Below are 14,816 nucleotides of genomic sequence, written 5' to 3'. Positions count from 1 at the left end.
TAGAAAATTTAATAATTTCCGGCCGAAACCGTCCCTTTCATGAGTTATAATTGCAACTTACGTCTTTTCAGAAATTTTAGAATTTCCTGCCCAAACCGTACATTTCTTGAGTTATAAAATTTTTGCCTCGAAAAGTCCTGGTTAAGAAATTCGCATGAAATGTAGAAACTTACGTCTTTTTAGAAAATATAATAATTTCCGGCCGAAACCGTCCCTTTCATGAGTTATAATTGAAACTTACGTCTTTTCAGAAATTTAAGAATTTCCTGCCCAAACCCTACATTTCTTGAATTATAAAATTTTTGCCTCGAAAAGTCCGGGTTAAGAAATTCGCATGAAATGTAGAAACTTACGTCTTTTTAGAAAATTTAATAATTTCCGGCCGAAACCGTCCCTTTCATGAGATATAATTGCAACTTACGTCTTTTCAGAAATTTAAGAATTTCCTGCCCAAACCGTACATTTCTTGAGTTATAAAATTTTTGCCTCGAAAAGTCCTGGTTAAGAAATTCGCATGAAATGTAGAAACTTACGTCTTTTTAGAAAATTTAATAATTTCCGGCCGAAACCGTCCCTTTCATGAGTTATAATTGAAACTTACGTCTTTTCAGAAATTTAAGAATTTCCTGCCCAAACCCTACATTTCTTGAGTTATAAAATTTTTCCCTCGAAAAGTCCGGGTTAAGAAATTCGCATGAAATGTAGAAACTTACGTCTTTTTAGAAAATTTAATAATTTCCGGCCGAAACCGTCCCTTTCATGAGTTATAATTGAAACTTACGTCTTTTCAGAAATTTAAGAATTTCCTGCCCAAACCCTACATTTCTTGAGTTATAAAATTTTTCCCTCGAAAAGTCCGGGTTAAGAAATTCGCATGAAATGTAGAAACTTACGTCTTTTTAGAAAATTTAATAATTTCCGGCCGAAACCGTCCCTTTCATGAGTTATAATTGCAACTTATGTCTTTTCAGAAATTTTAGAATTTCCTGCCCAAACCGTACATTTCTTGAGTTATAAAATTTTTGCCTCGAAAAGTCCTGGTTAAGAAATTCGCATGAAATGTAGAAACTTACGTCTTTTTAGAAAATTTAATAATTTCCGGCCGAAACCGTCCCTTTCATGAGTTATAATTGAAACTTACGTCTTTTCAGAAATTTAAGAATTTCCTGCCCAAACCCTACATTTCTTGAGTTATAAAATTTTTGCCTCGAAAAGTCCGGGTTAAGAAATTTGCATGAAATGTAGAAACTTACGTCTTTTTAGAAAATTTAATAATTTCCGGCCGAAACCGTCCTTTTCATGAGATATAATTGCAACTTACGTCTTTTCAGAAATTTAAGAATTTCCTGCCCAAACCGTACATTTCTTGAGTTATAAAATTTTTGCCTCGAAAAGTCCTGGTTAAGAAATTCGCATGAAATGTAGAAACTTACGTCTTTTTAGAAAATTTAATAATTTCCGGCCGAAACCGTCCCTTTCATGAGTTATAATTGCAACTTACGTCTTTTCAGAAATTTTAGAATTTCCTGCCCAAACCCTACATTTCTTGAGTTATAAAATTTTTTGCCTCGAAAAGTCCTGGTTAAGAAATTCGCATGAAATGTAGAAACTTACGTCTTTTTAGAAAATTTAATAATTTCCGGCCGAAACCGTCCCTTTCATGAGATATAATTGCAACTTACGTCTTTTCAGAAATTTAAGAATTTCCTGCCCAAACCGTACATTTCTTGAGTTATAAAATTTTTGCCTCGAAAAGTCCTGGTTAAGAAATTAGCATGAAATGTAGAAACTTACGTCTTTTTAGAAAATTTAATAATTTCCGGCCGAAACCGTCCCTTTCATGAGTTATAATTGCAACTTATGTCTTTTCAGAAATTTTAGAATTTCCTGCCCAAACCGTACATTTCTTGAGTTATAAAATTTTTGCCTCGAAAAGTCCTGGTTAAGAAATTCGCATGAAATGAAGAAACTTACGTCTTTTTAGAAAATTTAATAATTTCCGGCCGAAACCGTCCCTTTCATGAGTTATAATTGAAACTTACGTCTTTTCAGAAATTTAAGAATTTCCTGCCCAAACCCTACATTTCTTGAGTTATAAAATTTTTGCCTCGAAAAGTCCGGGTTAAGAAATTTGCATGAAATGTAGAAACTTACGTCTTTTTAGAAAATTTAATAATTTCCGGCCGAAACCGTCCTTTTCATGAGATATAATTGCAACTTACGTCTTTTCAGAAATTTAAGAATTTCCTGCCCAAACCGTACATTTCTTGAGTTATAAAATTTTTGCCTCGAAAAGTCCTGGTTAAGAAATTCGCATGAAATGTAGAAACTTACGTCTTTTTAGAAAATTTAATAATTTCCGGCCGAAACCGTCCCTTTCATGAGTTATAATTGCAACTTACGTCTTTTCAGAAATTTTAGAATTTCCTGCCCAAACCCTACATTTCTTGAGTTATAAAATTTTTTGCCTCGAAAAGTCCTGGTTAAGAAATTCGCATGAAATGTAGAAACTTACGTCTTTTTAGAAAATTTAATAATTTCCGGCCGAAACCGTCCCTTTCATGAGTTATAATTGAAACTTACGTCTTTTCAGAAATTTAAGAATTTCCTGCCCAAACCCTACATTTCTTGAGTTATAAAATTTTTGCCTCGAAAAGTCCGGTTTAAGAAATTCGCATGAAATGTAGAAACTTACGTCTTTTTAGAAAATTTAATAATTTCCGGCCGAAACCGTCCCTTTCATGAGTTATAATTGCAACTTACGTCTTATCAGAAATTTTAGAATTTCCTGCCCAAACCGTACATTTCTTGAGTTATAAAATTTTTGCCTCGAAAAGTCCGGGTTAAGAAATTCGCATGAAATGTAGAAACTTACGTCTTTTTAGAAAATTTAATAATTTCCGGCCGAAACCGTCCCTTTCATGAGATATAATTGCAACTTACGTCTTTTCAGAAATTTTAGAATTTCCTGCCCAAACCGTACATTTCTTGAGTTATAAAATTTTTGCCTCGAAAAGTCCTGGTTATGAAATTCGCATGAAATGTAGAAACTCACGTCTTTTTAGAAAATTTAATAATTTCCGGCCGAAACCGTCCCTTTCATGAGTTATAATTGCAACTTACGTCTTTTCAGAAATTTTAGAATTTCCTGCCCAAACCGTACATTTCTTGAGTTATAAAATTTTTGCCTCGAAAAGTCCTGGTTAAGAAATTCGCATGAAATGTAGAAACTTACGTCTTTTTAGAAAATTTAATAATTTCCGCCCGAAACCGTCCCTTTCATGAGTTATAATTGCAACTTACGTCTTTTCAGAAATTTTAGAATTTCCTGCCCAAACCCTACATTTCTTGAGTTATAAAATTTTTTGCCTCGAAAAGTCCTGGTTAAGAAATTCGCATGAAATGTAGAAACTTACGTCTTTTTAGAAAATTTAATAATTTCCGGCCGAAACCGTCCCTTTCATGAGTTATAATTGAAACTTACGTCTTTTCAGAAATTTAAGAATTTCCTGCCCAAACCCTACATTTCTTGAGTTATAAAATTTTTGCCTCGAAAAGTCCGGGTTAAGAAATTTGCATGAAATGTAGAAACTTACGTCTCTTTAGAAAATTTAATAATTTCCGGCCGAAACCGTCCTTTTCATGAGATATAATTGCAACTTACGTCTTTTCAGAAATTTAAGAATTTCCTGCCCAAACCGTACATTTCTTGAGTTATAAAATTTTTGCCTCGAAAAGTCCTGGTTAAGAAATTCGCATGAAATGTAGAAACTTACGTCTTTTTAGAAAATTTAATAATTTCCGCCCGAAACCGTCCCTTTCATGAGTTATAATTGCAACTTACGTCTTTTCAGAAATTTTAGAATTTCCTGCCCAAACCGTACATTTCTTGAGTTATAAAATTTTTGCCTCGAAAAGTCCTGGTTAAGAAATTCGCATGAAATGTAGAAACTTACGTCTTTTTAGAAAATTATATAATTTCCGGCCGAAACCGTCCCTTTCATGAGTTATAATTGAAACTTACGTCTTTTCAGAAATTTAAGAATTACCTGCCCAAACCGTACATTTCTTGAGTTATAAAATTTTTGCCTCGAAAAGTCCTGGTTAAGAAATTCGCATGAAATGTAGAAACTTACGTCTTTTTAGAAAATTTACTAACTTCCGGCCGAAACCGTCCCTTTCATGAGTTATAATTGCAACTTACGTCTTTTCAGAAATTTTAGAATTTCCTGCCCAAACCGTACATTTCTTGAGTTATAAAATTTTTGCCTCGAAAAGTCCTGGTTAAGAAATTCGCATGAAATGTAGAAACTTACGTCTTTTTAGAAAATTTAATAATTTCCGGCCGAAACCGTCCCTTTCATGAGATATAATTGCAACTTACGTCTTTTCAGAAATTTAAGAATTTCCTGCCCAAACCGTACATTTCTTGAGTTATAAAATTTTTGCCTCGAAAAGTCCTGGTTAAGAAATTCGCATGAAATGTAGAAACTTACGTCTTTTTAGAAAATTTAATAATTTCCGGCCGAAACCGTCCCTTTCATGAGTTATAATTGCAACTTACGTCTTTTCAGAAATTTTAGAATTTCCTGCCCAAACCGTACATTTCTTGAGTTATAAAATTTTTGCCTCGAAAAGTCCTGGTTAAGAAATTCGCATGAAATGTAGAAACTTACGTCTTTTTAGAAAATATAATAATTTCCGGCCGAAACCGTCCCTTTCATGAGTTATAATTGAAACTTACGTCTTTTCAGAAATTTAAGAATTTCCTGCCCAAACCCTACATTTCTTGAATTATAAAATTTTTGCCTCGAAAAGTCCGGGTTAAGAAATTCGCATGAAATGTAGAAACTTACGTCTTTTTAGAAAATTTAATAATTTCCGGCCGAAACCGTCCCTTTCATGAGATATAATTGCAACTTACGTCTTTTCAGAAATTTAAGAATTTCCTGCCCAAACCGTACATTTCTTGAGTTATAAAATTTTTGCCTCGAAAAGTCCTGGTTAAGAAATTCGCATGAAATGTAGAAACTTACGTCTTTTTAGAAAATTTAATAATTTCCGGCCGAAACCGTCCCTTTCATGAGTTATAATTGAAACTTACGTCTTTTCAGAAATTTAAGAATTTCCTGCCCAAACCCTACATTTCTTGAGTTATAAAATTTTTCCCTCGAAAAGTCCGGGTTAAGAAATTCGCATGAAATGTAGAAACTTACGTCTTTTTAGAAAATTTAATAATTTCCGGCCGAAACCGTCCCTTTCATGAGTTATAATTGAAACTTACGTCTTTTCAGAAATTTAAGAATTTCCTGCCCAAACCCTACATTTCTTGAGTTATAAAATTTTTCCCTCGAAAAGTCCGGGTTAAGAAATTCGCATGAAATGTAGAAACTTACGTCTTTTTAGAAAATTTAATAATTTCCGGCCGAAACCGTCCCTTTCATGAGTTATAATTGCAACTTATGTCTTTTCAGAAATTTTAGAATTTCCTGCCCAAACCGTACATTTCTTGAGTTATAAAATTTTTGCCTCGAAAAGTCCTGGTTAAGAAATTCGCATGAAATGTAGAAACTTACGTCTTTTTAGAAAATTTAATAATTTCCGGCCGAAACCGTCCCTTTCATGAGTTATAATTGAAACTTACGTCTTTTCAGAAATTTAAGAATTTCCTGCCCAAACCCTACATTTCTTGAGTTATAAAATTTTTGCCTCGAAAAGTCCGAGTTAAGAAATTTGCATGAAATGTAGAAACTTACGTCTTTTTAGAAAATTTAATAATTTCCGGCCGAAACCGTCCTTTTCATGAGATATAATTGCAACTTACGTCTTTTCAGAAATTTAAGAATTTCCTGCCCAAACCGTACATTTCTTGAGTTATAAAATTTTTGCCTCGAAAAGTCCTGGTTAAGAAATTCGCATGAAATGTAGAAACTTACGTCTTTTTAGAAAATTTAATAATTTCCGGCCGAAACCGTCCCTTTCATGAGTTATAATTGCAACTTACGTCTTTTCAGAAATTTTAGAATTTCCTGCCCAAACCCTACATTTCTTGAGTTATAAAATTTTTTGCCTCGAAAAGTCCTGGTTAAGAAATTCGCATGAAATGTAGAAACTTACGTCTTTTTAGAAAATTTAATAATTTCCGGCCGAAACCGTCCCTTTCATGAGATATAATTGCAACTTACGTCTTTTCAGAAATTTAAGAATTTCCTGCCCAAACCGTACATTTCTTGAGTTATAAAATTTTTGCCTCGAAAAGTCCTGGTTAAGAAATTCGCATGAAATGTAGAAACTTACGTCTTTTTAGAAAATTTAATAATTTCCGGCCGAAACCGTCCCTTTCATGAGTTATAATTGCAACTTATGTCTTTTCAGAAATTTTAGAATTTCCTGCCCAAACCGTACATTTCTTGAGTTATAAAATTTTTGCCTCGAAAAGTCCTGGTTAAGAAATTCGCATGAAATGAAGAAACTTACGTCTTTTTAGAAAATTTAATAATTTCCGGCCGAAACCGTCCCTTTCATGAGTTATAATTGAAACTTACGTCTTTTCAGAAATTTAAGAATTTCCTGCCCAAACCCTACATTTCTTGAGTTATAAAATTTTTGCCTCGAAAAGTCCGGGTTAAGAAATTTGCATGAAATGTAGAAACTTACGTCTTTTTAGAAAATTTAATAATTTCCGGCCGAAACCGTCCTTTTCATGAGATATAATTGCAACTTACGTCTTTTCAGAAATTTAAGAATTTCCTGCCCAAACCGTACATTTCTTGAGTTATAAAATTTTTGCCTCGAAAAGTCCTGGTTAAGAAATTCGCATGAAATGTAGAAACTTACGTCTTTTTAGAAAATTTAATAATTTCCGGCCGAAACCGTCCCTTTCATGAGTTATAATTGCAACTTACGTCTTTTCAGAAATTTTAGAATTTCCTGCCCAAACCCTACATTTCTTGAGTTATAAAATTTTTTGCCTCGAAAAGTCCTGGTTAAGAAATTCGCATGAAATGTAGAAACTTACGTCTTTTTAGAAAATTTAATAATTTCCGGCCGAAACCGTCCCTTTCATGAGTTATAATTGAAACTTACGTCTTTTCAGAAATTTAAGAATTTCCTGCCCAAACCCTACATTTCTTGAGTTATAAAATTTTTGCCTCGAAAAGTCCGGTTTAAGAAATTCGCATGAAATGTAGAAACTTACGTCTTTTTAGAAAATTTAATAATTTCCGGCCGAAACCGTCCCTTTCATGAGTTATAATTGCAACTTACGTCTTATCAGAAATTTTAGAATTTCCTGCCCAAACCGTACATTTCTTGAGTTATAAAATTTTTGCCTCGAAAAGTCCGGGTTAAGAAATTCGCATGAAATGTAGAAACTTACGTCTTTTTAGAAAATTTAATAATTTCCGGCCGAAACCGTCCCTTTCATGAGATATAATTGCAACTTACGTCTTTTCAGAAATTTTAGAATTTCCTGCCCAAACCGTACATTTCTTGAGTTATAAAATTTTTGCCTCGAAAAGTCCTGGTTATGAAATTCGCATGAAATGTAGAAACTCACGTCTTTTTAGAAAATTTAATAATTTCCGGCCGAAACCGTCCCTTTCATGAGTTATAATTGCAACTTACGTCTTTTCAGAAATTTTAGAATTTCCTGCCCAAACCGTACATTTCTTGAGTTATAAAATTTTTGCCTCGAAAAGTCCTGGTTAAGAAATTCGCATGAAATGTAGAAACTTACGTCTTTTTAGAAAATTTAATAATTTCCGCCCGAAACCGTCCCTTTCATGAGTTATAATTGCAACTTACGTCTTTTCAGAAATTTTAGAATTTCCTGCCCAAACCCTACATTTCTTGAGTTATAAAATTTTTTGCCTCGAAAAGTCCTGGTTAAGAAATTCGCATGAAATGTAGAAACTTACGTCTTTTTAGAAAATTTAATAATTTCCGGCCGAAACCGTCCCTTTCATGAGTTATAATTGAAACTTACGTCTTTTCAGAAATTTAAGAATTTCCTGCCCAAACCCTACATTTCTTGAGTTATAAAATTTTTGCCTCGAAAAGTCCGGGTTAAGAAATTTGCATGAAATGTAGAAACTTACGTCTTTTTAGAAAATTTAATAATTTCCGGCCGAAACCGTCCTTTTCATGAGATATAATTGCAACTTACGTCTTTTCAGAAATTTAAGAATTTCCTGCCCAAACCGTACATTTCTTGAGTTATAAAATTTTTGCCTCGAAAAGTCCTGGTTAAGAAATTCGCATGAAATGTAGAAACTTACGTCTTTTTAGAAAATTTAATAATTTCCGCCCGAAACCGTCCCTTTCATGAGTTATAATTGCAACTTACGTCTTTTCAGAAATTTTAGAATTTCCTGCCCAAACCCTACATTTCTTGAGTTATAAAATTTTTTGCCTCGAAAAGTCCTGGTTAAGAAATTCGCATGAAATGTAGAAACTTACGTCTTTTTAGAAAATTTAATAATTTCCGGCCGAAACCGTCCCTTTCATGAGTTATAATTGAAACTTACGTCTTTTCAGAAATTTAAGAATTTCCTGCCCAAACCCTACATTTCTTGAGTTATAAAATTTTTGCCTCGAAAAGTCCGGTTTAAGAAATTCGCATGAAATGTAGAAACTTACGTCTTTTTAGAAAATTTAATAATTTCCGGCCGAAACCGTCCCTTTCATGAGTTATAATTGCAACTTACGTCTTTTCAGAAATTTTAGAATTTCCTGCCCAAACCGTACATTTCTTGAGTTATAAAATTTTTGCCTCGAGAAGTCCTGGTTAAGAAATTCGCATGAAATGTAGAAACTTAAGTCTTTTTAGAAAATTTAATAATTTCCGGCCGAAACCGTCCCTTTCATGAGTTATAATTGAAACTTACGTCTTTTCAGAAATTTAAGAATTTCCTGCCCAAACCCTACATTTCTTGAGTTATAAAATTTTTGCCTCGAAAAGTCCGGGTTAAGAAATTCGCATGAAATGTAGAAACTTACGTCTTTTTAGAAAATTTAATAATTTCCGGCCGAAACCGTCCCTTTCATGAGTTATAATTGCAACTTACGTCTTTTCAGAAATTTTAGAATTTCCTGCCCAAACCCAACATTTCTTGAGTTATAAAATTTTTGCCTCGAAAAGTCCTGGTTAAGAAATTCGCATGAAATGTAGAAACTTACGTCTTTTTAGAAAATATAATAATTTCCGGCCGAAACCGTCCCTTTCATGAGTTATAATTGAAACTTACGTCTTTTCAGAAATTTAAGAATTTCCTGCCCAAACCCTACATTTCTTGAATTATAAAATTTTTGCCTCGAAAAGTCCGGGTTAAGAAATTCGCATGAAATGTAGAAACTTACGTCTTTTTAGAAAATTTAATAATTTCCGGCCGAAACCGTCCCTTTCATGAGATATAATTGCAACTTACGTCTTTTCAGAAATTTAAGAATTTCCTGCCCAAACCGTACATTTCTTGAGTTATAAAATTTTTGCCTCGAAAAGTCCTGGTTAAGAAATTCGCATGAAATGTAGAAACTTACGTCTTTTTAGAAAATTTAATAATTTCCGGCCGAAACCGTCCCTTTCATGAGTTATAATTGAAACTTACGTCTTTTCAGAAATTTAAGAATTTCCTGCCCAAACCCTACATTTCTTGAGTTATAAAATTTTTCCCTCGAAAAGTCCGGGTTAAGAAATTCGCATGAAATGTAGAAACTTACGTCTTTTTAGAAAATTTAATAATTTCCGGCCGAAACCGTCCCTTTCATGAGTTATAATTGAAACTTACGTCTTTTCAGAAATTTAAGAATTTCCTGCCCAAACCCTACATTTCTTGAGTTATAAAATTTTTCCCTCGAAAAGTCCGGGTTAAGAAATTCGCATGAAATGTAGAAACTTACGTCTTTTTAGAAAATTTAATAATTTCCGGCCGAAACCGTCCCTTTCATGAGTTATAATTGCAACTTATGTCTTTTCAGAAATTTTAGAATTTCCTGCCCAAACCGTACATTTCTTGAGTTATAAAATTTTTGCCTCGAAAAGTCCTGGTTAAGAAATTCGCATGAAATGTAGAAACTTACGTCTTTTTAGAAAATTTAATAATTTCCGGCCGAAACCGTCCCTTTCATGAGTTATAATTGCAACTTATGTCTTTTCAGAAATTTTAGAATTTCCTGCCCAAACCGTACATTTCTTGAGTTATAAAATTTTTGCCTCGAAAAGTCCTGGTTAAGAAATTCGCATGAAATGAAGAAACTTACGTCTTTTTAGAAAATTTAATAATTTCCGGCCGAAACCGTCCCTTTCATGAGATATAATTGCAACTTACGTCTTTTCAGAAATTTAAGAATTTCCTGCCCAAACCGTACATTTCTTGAGTTATAAAATTTTTGCCTCGAAAAGTCCTGGTTAAGAAATTCGCATGAAATGTAGAAACTTACGTCTTTTTAGAAAATTTAATAATTTCCGGCCGAAACCGTCCCTTTCATGAGATATAATTGCAACTTACGTCTTTTCAGAAATTTAAGAATTTCCTGCCCAAACCGTACATTTCTTGAGTTATAAAATTTTTGCCTCGAAAAGTCCTGGTTAAGAAATTCGCATGAAATGTAGAAACTTACGTCTTTTTAGAAAATTTAATAATTTCCGGCCGAAACCGTCCCTTTCATGAGATATAATTGCAACTTACGTCTTTTCAGAAATTTAAGAATTTCCTGCCCAAACCGTACATTTCTTGAGTTATAAAATTTTTGCCTCGAAAAGTCCTGGTTAAGAAATTCGCATGAAATGTAGAAACTTACGTCTTTTTAGAAAATTTAATAATTTCCGGCCGAAACCGTCCCTTTCATGAGTTATAATTGCAACTTATGTCTTTTCAGAAATTTTAGAATTTCCTGCCCAAACCGTACATTTCTGAGTTATAAAATTTTTGCCTCGAAAAGTCCTGGTTAAGAAATTCGCATGAAATGAAGAAACTTACGTCTTTTTAGAAAATTTAATAATTTCCGGCCGAAACCGTCCCTTTCATGAGTTATAATTGAAACTTACGTCTTTTCAGAAATTTAAGAATTTCCTGCCCAAACCCTACATTTCTTGAGTTATAAAATTTTTGCCTCGAAAAGTCCTGGTTAAGAAATTTGCATGAAATGTAGAAACTTACGTCTTTTTAGAAAATTTAATAATTTCCGGCCGAAACCGTCCTTTTCATGAGATATAATTGCAACTTACGTCTTTTCAGAAATTTAAGAATTTCCTGCCCAAACCGTACATTTCTTGAGTTATAAAATTTTTGCCTCGAAAGTCCTGGTTAAGAAATTCGCATGAAATGTAGAAACTTACGTCTTTTTAGAAAATTTAATAATTTCCGGCCGAAACCGTCCTTTTCATGAGATATAATTGCAACTTACGTCTTTTCAGAAATTTAAGAATTTCCTGCCCAAACCCTACATTTCTTGAGTTATAAAATTTTTGCCTCGAAAAGTCCGGGTTAAGAAATTCGCATGAAATGTAGAAACTTACGTCTTTTTAGAAAATTTAATAATTTCCGGCCGAAACCGTCCCTTTCATGAGTTATAATTGCAACTTACGTCTTTTCAGAAATTTTAGAATTTCCTGCCCAAACCGTACATTTCTTGAGTTATAAAATTTTTGCCTCGAAAAGTCCTGGTTAAGAAATTCGCATGAAATGTAGAAACTTACGTCTTTTTAGAAAATTTAATAATTTCCGGCCGAAACCGTCCCTTTCATGAGTTATAATTGCAACTTACGTCTTTTCAGAAATTTTAGAATTTCCTGCCCAAACCGTACATTTCTTGAGTTATAAAATTTTTGCCTCGAAAAGTCCGGGTTAAGAAATTCGCATGAAATGTAGAAACTTACGTCTTTTTAGAAAATTTAATAATTTCCGGCCGAAACCGTCCCTTTCATGAGTTATAATTGCAACTTACGTCTTTTCAGAAATTTTAGAATTTCCTGCCCAAACCGTACATTTCTTGAGTTATAAAATTTTTGCCTCGAAAAGTCCGGGTTAAGAAATTCGCATGAAATGTAGAAACTTACGTCTTTTTAGAAAATTTAATAATTTCCGGCCGAAACCGTCCCTTTCATGAGTTATAATTGCAACTTATGTCTTTTCAGAAATTTTAGAATTTCCTGCCCAAACCGTACATTTCTTGAGTTATAAAATTTTTGCCTCGAAAAGTCCTGGTTAAGAAATTCGCATGAAATGTAGAAACTTACGTCTTTTTAGAAAATTTAATAATTTCCGGCCGAAACCGTCCCTTTCATGAGTTATAATTGCAACTTACGTCTTTTCAGAAATTTAAGAATTTCCTGCCCAAACCGTACATTTCTTGAGTTATAAAATTTTTGCCTCGAAAAGTCCTGGTTAAGAAATTCGCATGAAATGTAGAAACTTACGTCTTTTTAGAAAATTTAATAATTTCCGGCCGAAACCGTCCCTTTCATGAGATATAATTGCAACTTACGTCTTTTCAGAAATTTAAGAATTTCCTGCCCAAACCCTTCATTTCTTGAGTTATAAAATTTTTGCCTCGAAAAGTCCTGGTTAAGAAATTCGCATGAAATGTAGAAACTTACGTCTTTTTAGAAAATTTAATAATTTCCGGCCGAAACCGTCCCTTTCATGAGTTATAATTGCAACTTATGTCTTTTCAGAAATTTTAGAATTTCCTGCCCAAACCGTACATTTCTTGAGTTATAAAATTTTTGCCTCGAAAAGTCCTGGTTAAGAAATTCGCATGAAATGTAGAAACTTACGTCTTTTTAGAAAATTTAATAATTTCCGGCCGAAACCGTCCCTTTCATGAGTTATAATTGCAACTTACGTCTTTTCAGAAATTTTAGAATTTCTTGCCCAAACCCTACATTTCTTGAGTTATAAAATTTTTTGCCTCGAAAAGTCCTGGTTAAGAAATTCGCATGAAATGTAGAAACTTACGTCTTTTTAGAAAATTTAATAATTTCCGCCCGAAACCGTCCCTTTCATGAGTTATAATTGAAACTTACGTCTTTTCAGAAATTTAAGAATTTCCTGCCCAAACCCTACATTTCTTGAGTTATAAAATGTTTGCCTCGAAAAGTCCGGTTTAAGAAATTCGCATGAAATGTAGAAACTTACGTCTTTTTAGAAAATTTAATAATTTCCGGCCGAAACCGTCCCTTTCATGAGTTATAATTGCAACTTACGTCTTTTCAGAAATTTTAGAATTTCCTGCCCAAACCGTACATTTCTTGAGTTATAAAATTTTTGCCTCGAAAAGTCCTGGTTAAGAAATTCGCATGAAATGTAGAAACTTAAGTCTTTTTAGAAAATTTAATAATTTCCGGCCGAAACCGTCCCTTTCATGAGTTATAATTGAAACTTACGTCTTTTCAGAAATTTAAGAATTTCCTGCCCAAACCCTACATTTCTTGAGTTATAAAATTTTTGCCTCGAAAAGTCCGGGTTAAGAAATTCGCATGAAATGTAGAAACTTACGTCTTTTTAGAAAATTTAATAATTTCCGGCCGAAACCGTCCCTTTCATGAGTTATAATTGCAACTTACGTCTTTTCAGAAATTTTAGAATTTCCTGCCCAAACCCTACATTTCTTGAGTTATAAAATTTTTGCCTCGAAAAGTCCTGGTTAAGAAATTCGCATGAAATGTAGAAACTTACGTCTTTTTAGAAAATACAATAATTTCCGGCCGAAACCGTCCCTTTCATGAGTTATAATTGAAACTTACGTCTTTTCAGAAATTTAAGAATTTCCTGCCCAAACCCTACATTTCTTGAATTATAAAATTTTTGCCTCGAAAAGTCCGGGTTAAGAAATTCGCATGAAATGTAGAAACTTACGTCTTTTTAGAAAATTTAATAATTTCCGGCCGAAACCGTCCCTTTCATGAGATATAATTGCAACTTACGTCTTTTCAGAAATTTAAGAATTTCCTGCCCAAACCATACATTTCTTGAGTTATAAAATTTTTGCCTCGAAAAGTCCTGGTTAAGAAATTCGCATGAAATGTAGAAACTTACGTCTTTTTAGAAAATTTAATAATTTCCGGCCGAAACCGTCCCTTTCATGAGTTATAATTGAAACTTACGTCTTTTCAGAAATTTATGAATTTCCTGCCCAAACCCTACATTTCTTGAGTTATAAAATTTTTCCCTCGAAAAGTCCGGGTTAAGAAATTCGCATGAAATGTAGAAACTTACGTCTTTTTAGAAAATTTAATAATTTCCGGCCGAAACCGTCCCTTTCATGAGTTATAATTGAAACTTACGTCTTTTCAGAAATTTAAGAATTTCCTGCCCAAACCCTACATTTCTTGAGTTATAAAATTTTTCCCTCGAAAAGTCCGGGTTAAGAAATTCGCATGAAATGTAGAAACTTACGTCTTTTTAGAAAATTTAATAATTTCCGGCCGAAACCGTCCCTTTCATGAGTTATAATTGCAACTTATGTCTTTTCAGAAATTTTAGAATTTCCTGCCCAAACCGTACATTTCTTGAGTTATAAAATTTTTGCCTCGAAAAGTCCGGGTTAAGAAATTCGCATGAAATGTAGAAACTTACGTCTTTTTAGAAAATTTAATAATTTCCGGCCGAAACCGTCCCTTTCATGAGTTATAATTGCAACTTACGTCTTTTCAGAAATTTTAGAATTTCCTGCCCAAACCGTACATTTCTTGAGTTATAAAATTTTTGCCTCGAAAAGTCCTGGTTAAGAAATTCGCATGAAATGTAGAAACTTACGTCTTTTTAGAAAATTTAATAATTTCCGGCCGAAACCGTCCCTTTCATGAGTTATAA

Source organism: Tenebrio molitor, chromosome 1 (assembly GCF_963966145.1).
Source record: "Tenebrio molitor chromosome 1, icTenMoli1.1, whole genome shotgun sequence".
Taxonomy (NCBI): Eukaryota; Metazoa; Arthropoda; class Insecta; order Coleoptera; family Tenebrionidae; genus Tenebrio; species Tenebrio molitor.
Note: the sequence above shows the minus strand (reverse complement) of the source record.